This window comes from Nomia melanderi, chromosome 5 (genome assembly GCF_051020985.1).
Source record: "Nomia melanderi isolate GNS246 chromosome 5, iyNomMela1, whole genome shotgun sequence".
Lineage (NCBI taxonomy): Eukaryota > Metazoa > Arthropoda > Insecta > Hymenoptera > Halictidae > Nomia > Nomia melanderi.
Window position 1 is genome coordinate 3,155,678 of NC_135003.1, and position 13,261 is coordinate 3,168,938.

General features: G+C 39.8%; 1 protein-coding gene across 1 annotated transcript in view; it reads right to left on the reverse strand.

Moving 5' to 3' along the window:
• Positions 1-12,031, reverse strand: part of LOC116424797 (agrin) — a 631,033-nt gene extending 619,002 nt beyond the window's left edge. Inside the window, exon 1 of the mRNA XM_031971677.2 lies at positions 10,897-12,031. The gene's annotated coding sequence lies outside the window, so the exon portion shown is untranslated. The remainder of the gene's footprint in view (positions 1-10,896) is intronic.
• Positions 12,032-13,261: the final 1,230 nt, after the last annotated feature.

The window sequence follows — 13,261 nt, forward strand, 5'->3', positions numbered from 1 at the left end:
CGTAACAAAAGCTCATTTGTGTGAAAAAAGTAAATCACTCCATTGGATTTAATTTATTTAATAATTCGCAAATGTTAATAATCTACTTAATCCCTTGGCTTGTAATAACGCGCTAGAGACGTGACGAAAATTTGAAATCGAATTTAATAAATCTACGTGACATTTACTTATTTTCAACATAAAGTAAATGTTACTTGTCCATTATCAATCTTTAACATTTCTAGTAAATGTAGACATAGAATAAATATAAAATTCTTTTCATTTTCTACTAAATTATTAACGATAAAGATGTTTCATCAAGTACACGTGAAAAATAAATCATAGGACAAGGGGGGTTAATCACAAATTCGCGAAAACCATACAACAAATAAGTAAAAAGCAGAAGTAAATTCTGTACCTGAAAAATGTGATTTTCTGATATTATTCCCAGGCATTAAACAATATTCACTGATCTCAAAACACACGACAAAACAAAAACACAAATAATCTGATAATCCTATACACTAATAAGCTCGTTGAACAAAATTACCACCTAAAGTAACAAAATTTTATTCAGCAAATTAGACAGCATACTAGAATCAAACTTCAAACCACTAAACGGATCAAAAAATAACATGCAACATCCCTGAAATCTCCCGGAAACAAGCAACAGCAAGCACCCAGCACAGTTTACTCTACCATCCATTATTTACTGCACCCTTAAATATTAAATCCTCCTGGAACGCACCCATCAACCATTAAAAGACGCTCCATACCTTTCAAATGACCGGCTCGCAGCGAGTCGCTTCCGCGAGATCCCCGGAAGCGGCGTCCTCGTGAATAAAATATTCATCGTTCGTCTCGCGTTTCGGGACGGCTGGGTCGCGCGATTCCCGCGGCGGTATCGTGCACGCGCGCAGTGCTTACAGCGAAGATAGCGGCTGCGGCGGCCGCGAGTAAGAGGGAATCATTAATCAAGAGGATCAGCACGCCGTTACCCCGGGGACGATTTGTATTTCTTGCGCGCCGCATAATCCGTGCACTTTCTCATAAAAGATCGGGTCCCAGTCGCGACTAAATTGATTCCCTTGCTCTTTCTTCCGCTTAATCCCCGGCGTTCTTTCCGAGTCTTTCGCTGCCTAACCCCTTCCCCAGCTCCGTTCCGGCCGACATGTCTACGAACCCCCGAGGTTGGCCGGTTTTGCACGGTTCGCGGGAAATCCCGTAGCATTCCGCGGATGGAACTCGGAACGCTGCCCGGATCCTCCATCTTTTTCCGTCGCGTCGCGGCACGGTGCCTCCAGGCCGAGACGGTAATTGGATAAGTTAATTAGCTTTTTAAATGAAACTTTGTCGGGCTTTCAGACACTCCGCCCTGGTTCCTATCCTCTTCCGCCTCTTTTCCTTTTCCTTTTTCTTCCCTTCGTTTTTTCTTCATTCGTCTAGGGGCAAGCCTGCGGTCGTGCATCTCATCACGGTAGTTCCGAACACGGTTGCACCGATATGATGATCGATTCCGTTCGAGGCGGCTTTAGATTTAGGGGTACGCGGAAACACGGTGGCCGGAATAGGTCGGATGAATCTGGACGATATTTTAAAGCACGAAAATATCGGCATTTTCGAGGATTTCGGGAATCCGACACACTTCTCTGGATTAGCTTTTGTTGAATGCGGCCATAGTTTATAATTTTTTAAGCATTTCGGAATCTCGGTATAAAATGCTGAAATTGCGAGAGGTATAGAGTAAGAATAATGCACTAAATGGGCAACAGTATTGGAATATTCTATATACCAGGTTCTATATACAAATACCAAAATCGTAAGTAATCTAGCCTGTTACTCACTCAATTAAAATGGACAGTTAAGGTTTTATTGTATTAAATAAATTCAACGAACATGCGTACTAAGCTAATCCCGAAACACGTTGCAGGATCCCGAAATTTCCAGTTGTCCCGATATTTCCGAGTCTCGAAATACTTTCAAGGCCCATTCAGACCTCGAAAAAAATTCCCGATTCGATCCTAACCGATAGTTTCGAGTTCTAGCACACCACTGTTATACATAAGCGCGCGCGAGAGCGAGAGGGGGAGAGGGAGAAAAAGAGAGAGAGAGCCAAAACCGACCGACCGTGTCATCGCCCACCTTTCCGGCTTGCAACCTACTCGCCCTTCCACTCCCAGAAACCTCGCCATCCTAGTCGCCCCCTCTCCTCAGACCTCTCGCATCCTCTAACCCTTAATTGAAGCCATAACGCCGTAGAGCCTCGAGCGCCCTTAATGCAGTCGAGCTACCTCACTTTAATTGAAAGTGCACGGATTCCTCTGATAGCTGAGGCTGCGATTCCACCCCACACCTCTCCTTTTACCTTCGTGAAAGAGTCACGGTGGGATGAAAAGGGGGAGAGGGACAGCTGGAAGTAGGCATTTACCTTAAATGCATCTTGAATCGCGTTTCACAGCTGGTCCGGGTACGGGGCCGAAGGTACACGAATGCATTGTGATTTCGAACAAGGACACTCTAATGGGAATGTTATGCTATGAAAGTAACGGTACAGGTATCGTTGACAACGTTACGACTGGTGAGACTTCAATGAACATAAATGCGATCGGCGTTGACTTTTTTCAGGGTCGATTAGTGGAATGGATAGAAATAATTTCTGTTATAGTTTAGTGTTATATTTTATATTGTATTTTACGTGTGATCACATTTAACACTAGGTTTACGGAACGCGTCAATTTAACGCATACTGAATTTTATAAACACTTCCAACTTCCAACATCCGAATGAACGATCATAAATTTTTCTAGAAGCAGTAGAATAAATTATGCAATAAATACCCGTAAACCTAGTGTTAATTAATACTTATGGTGAGTTCAATGTTCAGAAAATGTAAGATATCAGACCATGATATAAGTTTTTTACTTAAATCAGTGTCCATTGTTCTATTTTAAACATTTCTTGTATTATCTTATCAATTCTAATATACTACGTCAAATTTATTCAGACAATTCGATCAAAAATGAACAATTCTTTCACGAAGAATGAAAGACCATTTATGATAAAAGAGTTCAAAAGAGACAGGAATTTGTACGCAAAGATAACGTTTCACAAAAATTTCAACGAATCGTTTCTCGAATTCGAACGAAAGTAAGATGGGATTAAGATCCTCTCGGAAACGGAAACGTTCCGGAGAAATTCATTAGAACGGGACGGTCTACAAAATGATTTCCTTGCCGGCAAGTCAAACCGAATTACGTGACCTGCAGATTTCGGGCGGTCCAATTACTCCGCTGAATAATTGTCCGAACTTACAAGCTGTTGTTAACGAGTACCGCGGATAACTACCGCAACTTCTGTTTCTTGGGCTGAATAATTCTAGGAGCGCAGTACGCCGTGGAACTTTGCCTCCCGTAAACAGAATCAGTGCGACGTCGCGTCGCTGAACGTACCGAAAGAACCGGGGGAACACGGAAAACTGAGCAGCCTCCCTAATTAAAGGGATAAGGTGACGAACGGCATGGAACTGGTCTAACGAAAACTTGGCGAGTGTAAGAAGAATTTGAAAGCGAATTTCAGGTTTCACCCTGTCCAATTATGTTAAGTCCTAACTACTGGGCAGGAGTCTTAGGAATTATGCTGATTCCATTTTTCTTGTTCTCTTTTATTCTATACATTGCTAAGCATTTTTATCTTATCTTTATAGTGTCTATATCAATTCCTAGATAGACATTCCATTTTCATATTTCTTTGAATAACCTTTTTCTGGCCTCGTTAAAATGTAAATCCATTCTAGACGAACTTCTTCATTCTGTGGAAACATTTAAATTGATTAATGTTCACAAAATGAACATTTAAGCAAAAGATTTTAATATTAATTTTCTGTAACGCTATATAACGTTGAACTTACGAACCCATATACGTATCTGCAGTTTTTTTTACTGTGTTCTTCGTGATATATTGATATAGTAACTCGTTATGAAAATGATTATCACATGTAGATATTATTGTTTCCCTATGCTTCATTCTTGCAGTTGTAAAATGCAATATTTATTTATCTTTGTCATTAAGGAATATTCTTTCTTTAAACATGAAGTGTAAACATTCATAATTTTTACTCGATGTGGTAGATGTGTCAGCAATGAAATCATATGTGTGGCAGCAGCTGATAATAAACTGTCAGCTAAAGCAAGATATAATTAGACTACTTTAAAATACTAAAAAAACTGTCAACAAATTTTTGAATTCATATATATTAATAAAGTAAAAGTTTATGAACCTCCTCAACAGCACCTTCACGTCCCTAATACCGTATTAGTTAATTACGATTCAAAGCAAGTAACTGTGACACATTGATTATTAATTTCAGGGGAAAATAAAATTTCTCTGAATGAAATGAAAAATGAACGACTCTTAATTATCTGAAGATAGGACCGCGCGGATTCCACCGAACCTACAATTTCCTACCCCTTTATCACTCGAAACGACTCATTCGATCCTACTACCCCCTTAATTGTTACCGAGCTGTCGCCTTCCCTATTAACCTCTTTTTAATGTTGGTTTTATACCTTCACTCGATCTTCCACGCTTTCTTCTCTCCGTAATTTAACCACGGGAACAGTTAAAGGGGTCGCTTGAATATTTAATTCCTCGGATATCGAGACTCCAGGAACCATTTACATTTCGAGATGATAGTCACTGAATGCGAATTTAACGAGAAGGATGAATTAAGTACGCAGAGACAGCGAGGAAAAGATGATGGCGCGCGACTCACTGTTTTACTTTTATCTGATTTGCCACCTGTGAAATTTGTTTTGAGAATTCCTGCTGGAACATGAGGTAACGCGAATTTAGCTTCCTCTTCGTTGTTACATTTATTAATAGCGTTGCGAATTTTATGCATTTTTAGCACAGAGGAATATCCCATGCAGATGTAATAAAACGAATAACTTTGCTAATGATCACAAATATGTTTATATTATTTTGTACGCAGTAAAATTCTTAATAGAAGAAATGGAATTTATTTAGCTCTTTAACATTAAATAAGTTTAGTAATGTGAAAGTAATTATAATTTACACTGAGAGTTTATTTTCATTTCATTCATAATTAGTTTGTAGAAAATGGATTGAGTAGAACGTAAACTTTGTACAAACAATTTATGAAATCGCCGTAGAATTGAAACTGAAAGAAATGAAAATAAAACGTTTGAATATAAAGTATATTGTACGAATCCCTTTAAAAGAAATCGTTCCCGCGATTTCGAAGGAGAAAGGATTCTCGGATATTCATGGAAAAGAAACATCCCCAAGGCTAATCACGGAGAAAACTTTTTACGTTCCTGGAACGTAATTAATTACTCGTCGAGCGAAGGAGAGATCCGGTCTGTCGAGTCGTTGATATAACTACTGGCCGCGTCTGATCCGATGCGACTATATTCCCCTTCGAGCAGCCTCGTTAACTACTAGGTTATCATTTCCGACTACGATCGAGCACTTCATTCGGAGCTCGTTTAGCCTTTATCACGAGAGATCGTCGTATTAACGAATGGTAACGATTACACCACCATCACAATTACCGGTAATCCAGATACCTTAATGGCAAAGTGAATTATACAGGGGCGTGTCGGTATATCGAATGAAACTTGAAAACTTTGACTTAACAATATTCGCATAAATAATAAAAAATTTTATGATAGTGATGTATCATTTTATAATAGTGGTATGTATCAAAAGAATATTGTTTAACATAAATTAGTTTTAACTGAAATCTTGTTAAAAATTAACTATTAAGTTCCTCAGTTTGTTTAAACTTGTTCTTTATTATTTTCTGAATATTATTTATTTGTTGATACCTATATAATAAATTCTGTGTAATGTGCACAGGAACATACAGAGTGAAATAATAGTTTCAGTTATCTAAAAATAATTCATTCTTTTATTAGCAACCAACTTTTGTTGTTTGCCAGTCACATGTTCCAATGATATGAATAAGACAAAACTATAGTTTAATAATATATCGTTTGGAACATTTTACAGAAAGTAACAACGAAAACACGAAACATAAATATAATTTACAAGTATAAATAATACCTAATAAATAATAAAGCATAATCTCCACCCTCATACAAGTCTAAACGAATTCATGAGTCAACAGTTTAATATTCAACACCTATCATTAAATAAATATTCATTTTTCAAAAAAAGGTTCAAACTCCATATTAAAAAATAAATTCGATACTCCTCCTAAGCACTAATTCAAGACATCGTTCCAAAAACCCTAAACAGTCTCAAACAGCAAAAAAAAACTACCAACAAAAATATACCGTGTACAAATTAAATTAAAATACATAACGACCATCTAACAAAATAGAATAATCTTGTTCGGAGGAAGGAAAACATTTGAACGTACCACGGGCTAGTACAATAGGATATCATACTCCGATATTCGTTTTGTCGGCATTAACAACGGGGAATCGTTTAATTACCGATATCTTCGTTCCGTCTAATTAGCTCGTCGCCGTTGTACGTACCCACCGTAAATCGATTTCAAAGGCACGAGCACGTCGACGCGTTTAGCGATGAACTTTCGACGAGACTTCGCCGGGGCTCCGGTTACGCTGGCTGCGGTACACGAGGGTTTCGGGGTCGAAGACTCGCATGATCGGCGGAAACGATATCTTCAAGTGATTCACGATGAGCCTCGTTACGGGCCCAGCGCGGTTCGAAGTTGCTCGTCCAATCAGGATTTTATCTCGGGCGTCATCGTTGCAACGACGTGGCGTGCCAATTGATTTCCCCGATACCGCGAGAACTTAAGCAGATACACCGTGCTTCCGGGTAAACTTTCGCGCGATTAAGACCGGTAATGTTCGCGGAATTACCCGCGAGATAGCTCAAATCCCGACCTTTCGTCGGCCACTCAACCACGTGCGCTGTTATTATCGATCGCTCGCCGGCAAGTACATATTTACCACTCAAATTATTACTACGTAATCGACCGACTTATCTGACTCTTAACCTTTTGCGCACGAATGGCGCGCCACGCACGTTGAGATGTTCTTCTTCCGATGTTGCTAACGACGTGTTATGCGCGTCGATAGTTTTATTGCATTACATGTTCCAGATTGTTTCGAAATTGATCCAGTCTGTACAAAATTATTAACCCCTTCTTCTGTAATATCGAGACAGACTTATAATGAACGTTTTTAATGGAATCTGATAAATCTAAACGTTATTTATTTAGTCTAGGTATAAATGAAATATTACTTGTTCATTATTAATCTTTAATCTTTAGAGTAAACGTAGAGATGGAATAAGCATTACAGTTTCTTTCTTTTTTTAGTGAATTATTAACGCATTGACGGCTACGGTGGTCTCCGATAACAGGAGCTTGCAGAAGGTTTAAAAACGAATGCAAGAAAAAAACCGATGTCACGTTAAAATATTTCGCGACAGAAGTAATAAAATAAGCTTGTAATTTAAAAACTATCGTACCAACTTATTAATAATTAATTCTAATATCACTTGTCTTTGTTACGAAAGAATAACTAATATTACGCAAACCACTCAAAATTCTCGTGGCAGTCAACGTGTTAACGATAAAATAGTTTTACCAAGTACAGTTGCGAAAGAAATCACAGACAAAGGGTGAAATAGGTAAAGACAAGAATCTTTTTGGAAGACTCGACAAACTAACCTCAGAAAAAAGGTTAAGTGGCAGGTATTTAGTGAGAAGTAAGGAATTATAACTGCTGAAATATGCATTACCATATGTACGCATTATTCTTCTGACAATATCAGAATCTGAACAATCAAACTAACCAACATGTGACTTCGAACAAATATTTCTTATAAATATGAAGAAAGCATTTCATAATTCTTAATAAAATTACTTGAACGATTTCAGTAATTATTAATCAAGAAATGATGAAAGCAACTCATTTTCATCAATTTGGTATTCTTTTAGCATTAACCCACCAATAATTTCCCGCTAAAAAGAAAAGTATGCATAATTTAATCCAACGAATCGAATAAACCACTTAAATTCGAGTATATCCTTGTGAATCATTGATGTCTATAAATCTGTAGACAGGTAACCACCTTCTGCAATGCTATCGAGGCCATCGAAAAACCGGCCGTGACTCCTGCTTTTATTGCGAATCAGGTTGTACTGCACGAAAGGTTCGCCGGTTATCACAACTAGCCGTAAAACTCTGATCACGTCTATTACGTTCGTGACCGGCAGTCGAATGTTATCCCGTCAGTCAATTGCGCCGCTGTAAAATATGTCACCGGGCTCCGTATTAACACAACGTCAACTCGCTGCATGTAAAACAACGGCGAACGGTAAAGTTGACGGAACACGCTTTAATACTCGGCTGATGGCCAATACGGAACAATTTCGGGGATTTATTTACACTGAACGAAAGAGTTATTTCGAGAGAGATCGACATGACAAATATCAAATGAAGCATTGCGATTACGGTAATCTACATTCGAGATTATAGAGCTCTAAAATGATCATAATTATTATTCATTATTTAACAGTGCTAGAAACATATATAGCACTGAGGTGAATGGAAACATTTTCTGTATGACTCTAATAAAATAAAAACACTCGAAACTTAATAACCAAGAGTGAAGAAGGATTTTTAAATCTACTTGTTGCAAATAAGAAAACCGTGAAAAGCATAATCTGCAATATAACAAATGTGGGCTGGATTTTTATAACGAATACGATTTGTCTCGATCTACCCTGGTTAAGTGGGACTCCATGATTACTTGTCTTCTTTAATTTTTTATACTTCTTTTGAATCAGTTTTACTACAATATATAATTTATTTTGAATTATTTCATGTGTGTGGTTTATAGATGCAGTTATTACGAAGTTATAGCATTGTATGGTAAATAACCAAATTTGTAAACATTTGCAGTCTACTTATTTTTACATGCGGAAAATACATTTTCTTCGTTAATTTATATTGTAAGTTCAATGTAAATCAGAGAATATTACGCTTTGGAAACCTCTGTTAAAAAAATACTGATCTAAAATTTATTTTTTTTTTTAGAAAATTTATCTATTTTATGATAGCTTTCGGTACATTTATTTACAACAATATCAAAAGAAAATTCTCATAAGATAACATTTCAAAAGCCTTAAAAGGTTAAAATATCAATCACATAGACAGTACACAAGAGTTAAAAAAGGGAGCACCGCATAACAATATTACACTTCTTACTACCAATTAATTTTTTCCACCGAGATTCTCCGCCCTCGCAGAATATCATTACATAATTTGGGGACACTGGTTTTTAAACCATTATAGTCTCGAAAATTTTAAACATGTAATTCGCTCAGAGTAATTCCGTTTTGTCGTTTGTGACATGATCAACATATAGTTTAAGCTAAACTTACCAACCACAAAAATACAGCACGTTGAATTTCGCATTTTCTACCGAATTGTCATATCTACGTTTATATTTTCATTTTACATTATTACTCGAAAATATCTAATTTAATATTTTATATTTATTTTCCAATCTTCAACTTCGTTAACAATTATTATTAACTATTTCCTATTTAGCACACTTTTAATATTAACCTAAAATAGAAAATATCGTGTACTCATTCCTTTTCGTCAGTACTAAACTTAGTGAAAACGTTTTATATTGTAAAGAGTTCGTAAGATTGTACTTCAACTTTGAATCTCCAATTACTGCATGTTTTGTTAAAAAATATATTTCATCTTGAAAAGTATGAGCCTTATTTACTGACCAAATGCATTTCATTCCAATATAAAGCTACTTATTGTAGTCGCTCAAGCGATTTCATTTAAACATTTCCTCCACAAATTATCAATAAATTGGGCAATATAATCATACTTTTTGAGATGCTAATAAATTATAAAACATATTTTAATACAAACACTTCGAAGAAAAAAAATTGCCAGTGACTTTTTCAAATACTAACAGCCTGCAATACACTTTCATCCCAACTGACACGTAGCCACGAACTTCCCAACAATGAACATTAATCCACTTTCCCTTCTTCCAACTTCTCCCTCCCATTACAACCCCAGAACCACAATAAAACGCATAACAACCAACCACTCGCGTGTCAAACCGTAGAAACAGCCCAGAGCAATAACTCGCCAAGAATCACACCAATCCGCAGACCGATCGCTCGTGTACGACACGTCCGGTCACGTGAGTACCCGCGATTGTAACTCACCGGTACGTAAAACGTCGTGTGTCGCAGGGGTGGCGCGTGTTCGCGTGTTGAATCCTGTTCCCCTCTCATCGGGCCTGTGTGAACCTTACCGGGAATCGCGGAAAAATTGACTGCTGCATCGGCGGTTGAATATCAAAGAAAATTTTCAGGCAAACCGAACCGTGGAAATGAGACCGCGCCAAAAGAAACGTCTGATACTTAAGGTCCCGGAATCGTCATAGTCTCAAAGGACCAAAGGCAAGAGAAGATAGTCCGGGCCCCGTCTTTCCGGGGGAAACGGAACGAAAGGATGACTGCGACAGGTCGAAAATCCAATTTCACGTGAAAGGCAACGATAGCAGGTACCGGTGAGCCTACATCGCCGAGAATTCGCCCACGGGATGAGAAACACCGTTCCCTCTTCGACCGGGCTAGAGAAGCATTCCCAGCGAACGGTTCCCGTAAAACGGGGATTTTTTGCTCGCCAGTTTACGAGCCGACGTCTCGACCCAAGAAAAACGAAACCACGCGGCGGAATTCGATCGCTGGCAGGAGAAAAAAGCGTTTCCGCTTAGGACCTGCATCCTAGCACAGTCAGGTCTACTTTGGTTCTAGATGTCCCTGCTGATTCAGCGAGACAGAGGGGAGAAAGAAAAACGCGCGCCATGAAATTGCGATTTCACTGCGCCACGGCGTCGGTAAATATTTACCTGTCAGGCTGCCGGCTGTTCGTTTCCCTCCGGTCGCTCCTACTCTTTAATTAACATCCGTTGTCCCTCTTCTTTTGTGATCTTCCCTCCCACGACCGGTTTTCCCGCGGCACTTCACGCTCGGTGGATCACGTCGAAAAACGGTAACCACCGGTCCTTTTTCACGTTTCACGTATCACCGTTGTTTTGCCTTTCCCTCCCGCTTCGCCCTTTAATCGTTAGGACAACGTCGCGATGAAAGACCTCTCCGCGTACAGGCTTCGATCACGATCCAGCAGAGTATTTTTCTTCTCCTCGTTAGGGTAGTGAGTAATATTCGTCGTGCACTGCTCCCCGATTCTCCTATTGATCTAGCGCGTAGAACTTTTCTTTCTTTATTTCTTTGGATGCCTCCCAGACACTGGACGATACCCTAATCAGCAATGGCGAGGATACGATGAACACCTTTGTTTCGATCAGATTCGCTCCACGCGACTTCGATTTATGCCTTGTTAGGCCAATGCTCGATGGACTCTAATGAGTAGAGGAATACTAAATCGTTGGAAAGTTTCACAGCACACCGAATACTATACACTCTCAGTCACCAACCAGAGAAATCAAGCAGACTAGTGACAGAGAAAATCCTTGGAACGAGTTAATAAATAAGCTTTCGTCGCGGGAACACGGGTCCTAACGACTTCGAGGGTTTAAGTATCTACGCACTACACACCGATCACTCTCCGGAACGCCACTTCGCACACTGCGCACTACGAGGGTTTTATTAATCCAGCATGGAACTCTTCATCGCTTAGAGAACAGGATTGCGACCCCTACGATCCTCCTGTCCGTCGAGTATGAAATACACACTGTACGTTTAATCATTCGGTAAAGCTCGCAGGATGCATGTCACCGAAGTGTCTCGCGTGGAGGGTTTCTTCGCCGATTCAGGGGAACGAGAGGACATTCCGCGGCCACGGTGCCCGGCGTAACGTGGTCCGATGGAGAGAGAGATAACAACGGTCCACGGCGTCGTCTCGCGTCGCGTCGCGTCGCGTCGGTGAACCGGAATCCACTGGCGTCGACGACGGGACACGTCACCGCGACGAAGGCTCGGCACGCGAGTTCGCCGGCCGACTGAACCACGGTTCGACTGTCGCGTCGGCCGACCCCGAACCCGAAACTCGCCTGCGGATCTCTTCGTCCAACGAATCCGCCGTCTCGTTCCACCCTCTCGTCGACGGTAGCACGGGGCGAAGAGGGCGAGAACAAGGGTAGGGATGGAGCGGATAGTGCGCGCCTGCGCCCAGGTGAATCAGCCGACGAAAGAGACCCTCTTCCTTCTACTTTATGCCTGACACTCGCGCTACTCCTGCGCCGGCCACGCTCGGGCAGGTGAAACGAATACAGAGAAAAAATGGTAAGTGTCTTTTTAACCTTTCTTCCGCGTACGACCAGCCGCTGAGGGGACCTTCGCGGGCCGCTGACCGTTCCGCCTGGCTTGGGCAAAGAGTACATACGCGTGAACGCTTGGTGATACGTAAGTTACGCGATGCACGTTGACTGGCCGAGCCAGGGGTACTCTAATCGATTAAAGTATTAACACGCTGGCTACGGCCATTGGGTTTTGTGTTTCTTTGCGTTCGTATTGACTTTGTTGTTAGCGAGATGAATGGACTGTGTTTGCGTAATGCGGGGGATGGTCTGTCTGATGACCTGTTTGAGGATGTTGTGAGTGATTGTGATTGTTCGGGAGTGTTGTTGGGGAGGATGCAGATTTGTATGCAAAAAGGAAAATTTGGATTAAAATAGTTTTGGAGGAGTAGTTTTAGAGGAGGCTTTGGAGAGACTGAGTTTTGGAGTGAGCTCCGTGGTTAAGAATGTGTAGCAATGGAAGTTGGTGAAAGGATATACTATGTAATAACATTCACTGTTTCCAGTTGTAAATTATTTTTATATTTTTTTTGTTTATTGAAACGAAGAATGAAAACTGGTAAACTTGGCCATTTTCTTTTCCTTATCTTATGTAGTGTATTTGGAAAAGCGGATAATAAAAATTGATGTAGAATAGTCTCTTCTATATAAACAAAAACGAATGTATTTATGGATACGTTTATTGTTTACCTAGAATAGTATTTACAACCTTAATAATGATATACTATTCCATAGTACGTAATGTTTGACTTTATTGAAGAATCCATACTACTGTCCGAATAGAAATATGGTAAGTAGAAATAACGAGCGATAGTCAGACACAGTAGTCAGCTCGAGATTGTGCGCGAAAGAAAATATTTCAAACTCTGTTTTCCTAGAAACATCACCAGCTTAGAATTCTTTCCTAACTTGCAATAAAATTATATCGCATGACAAATTGTTTCTCAATGTAATG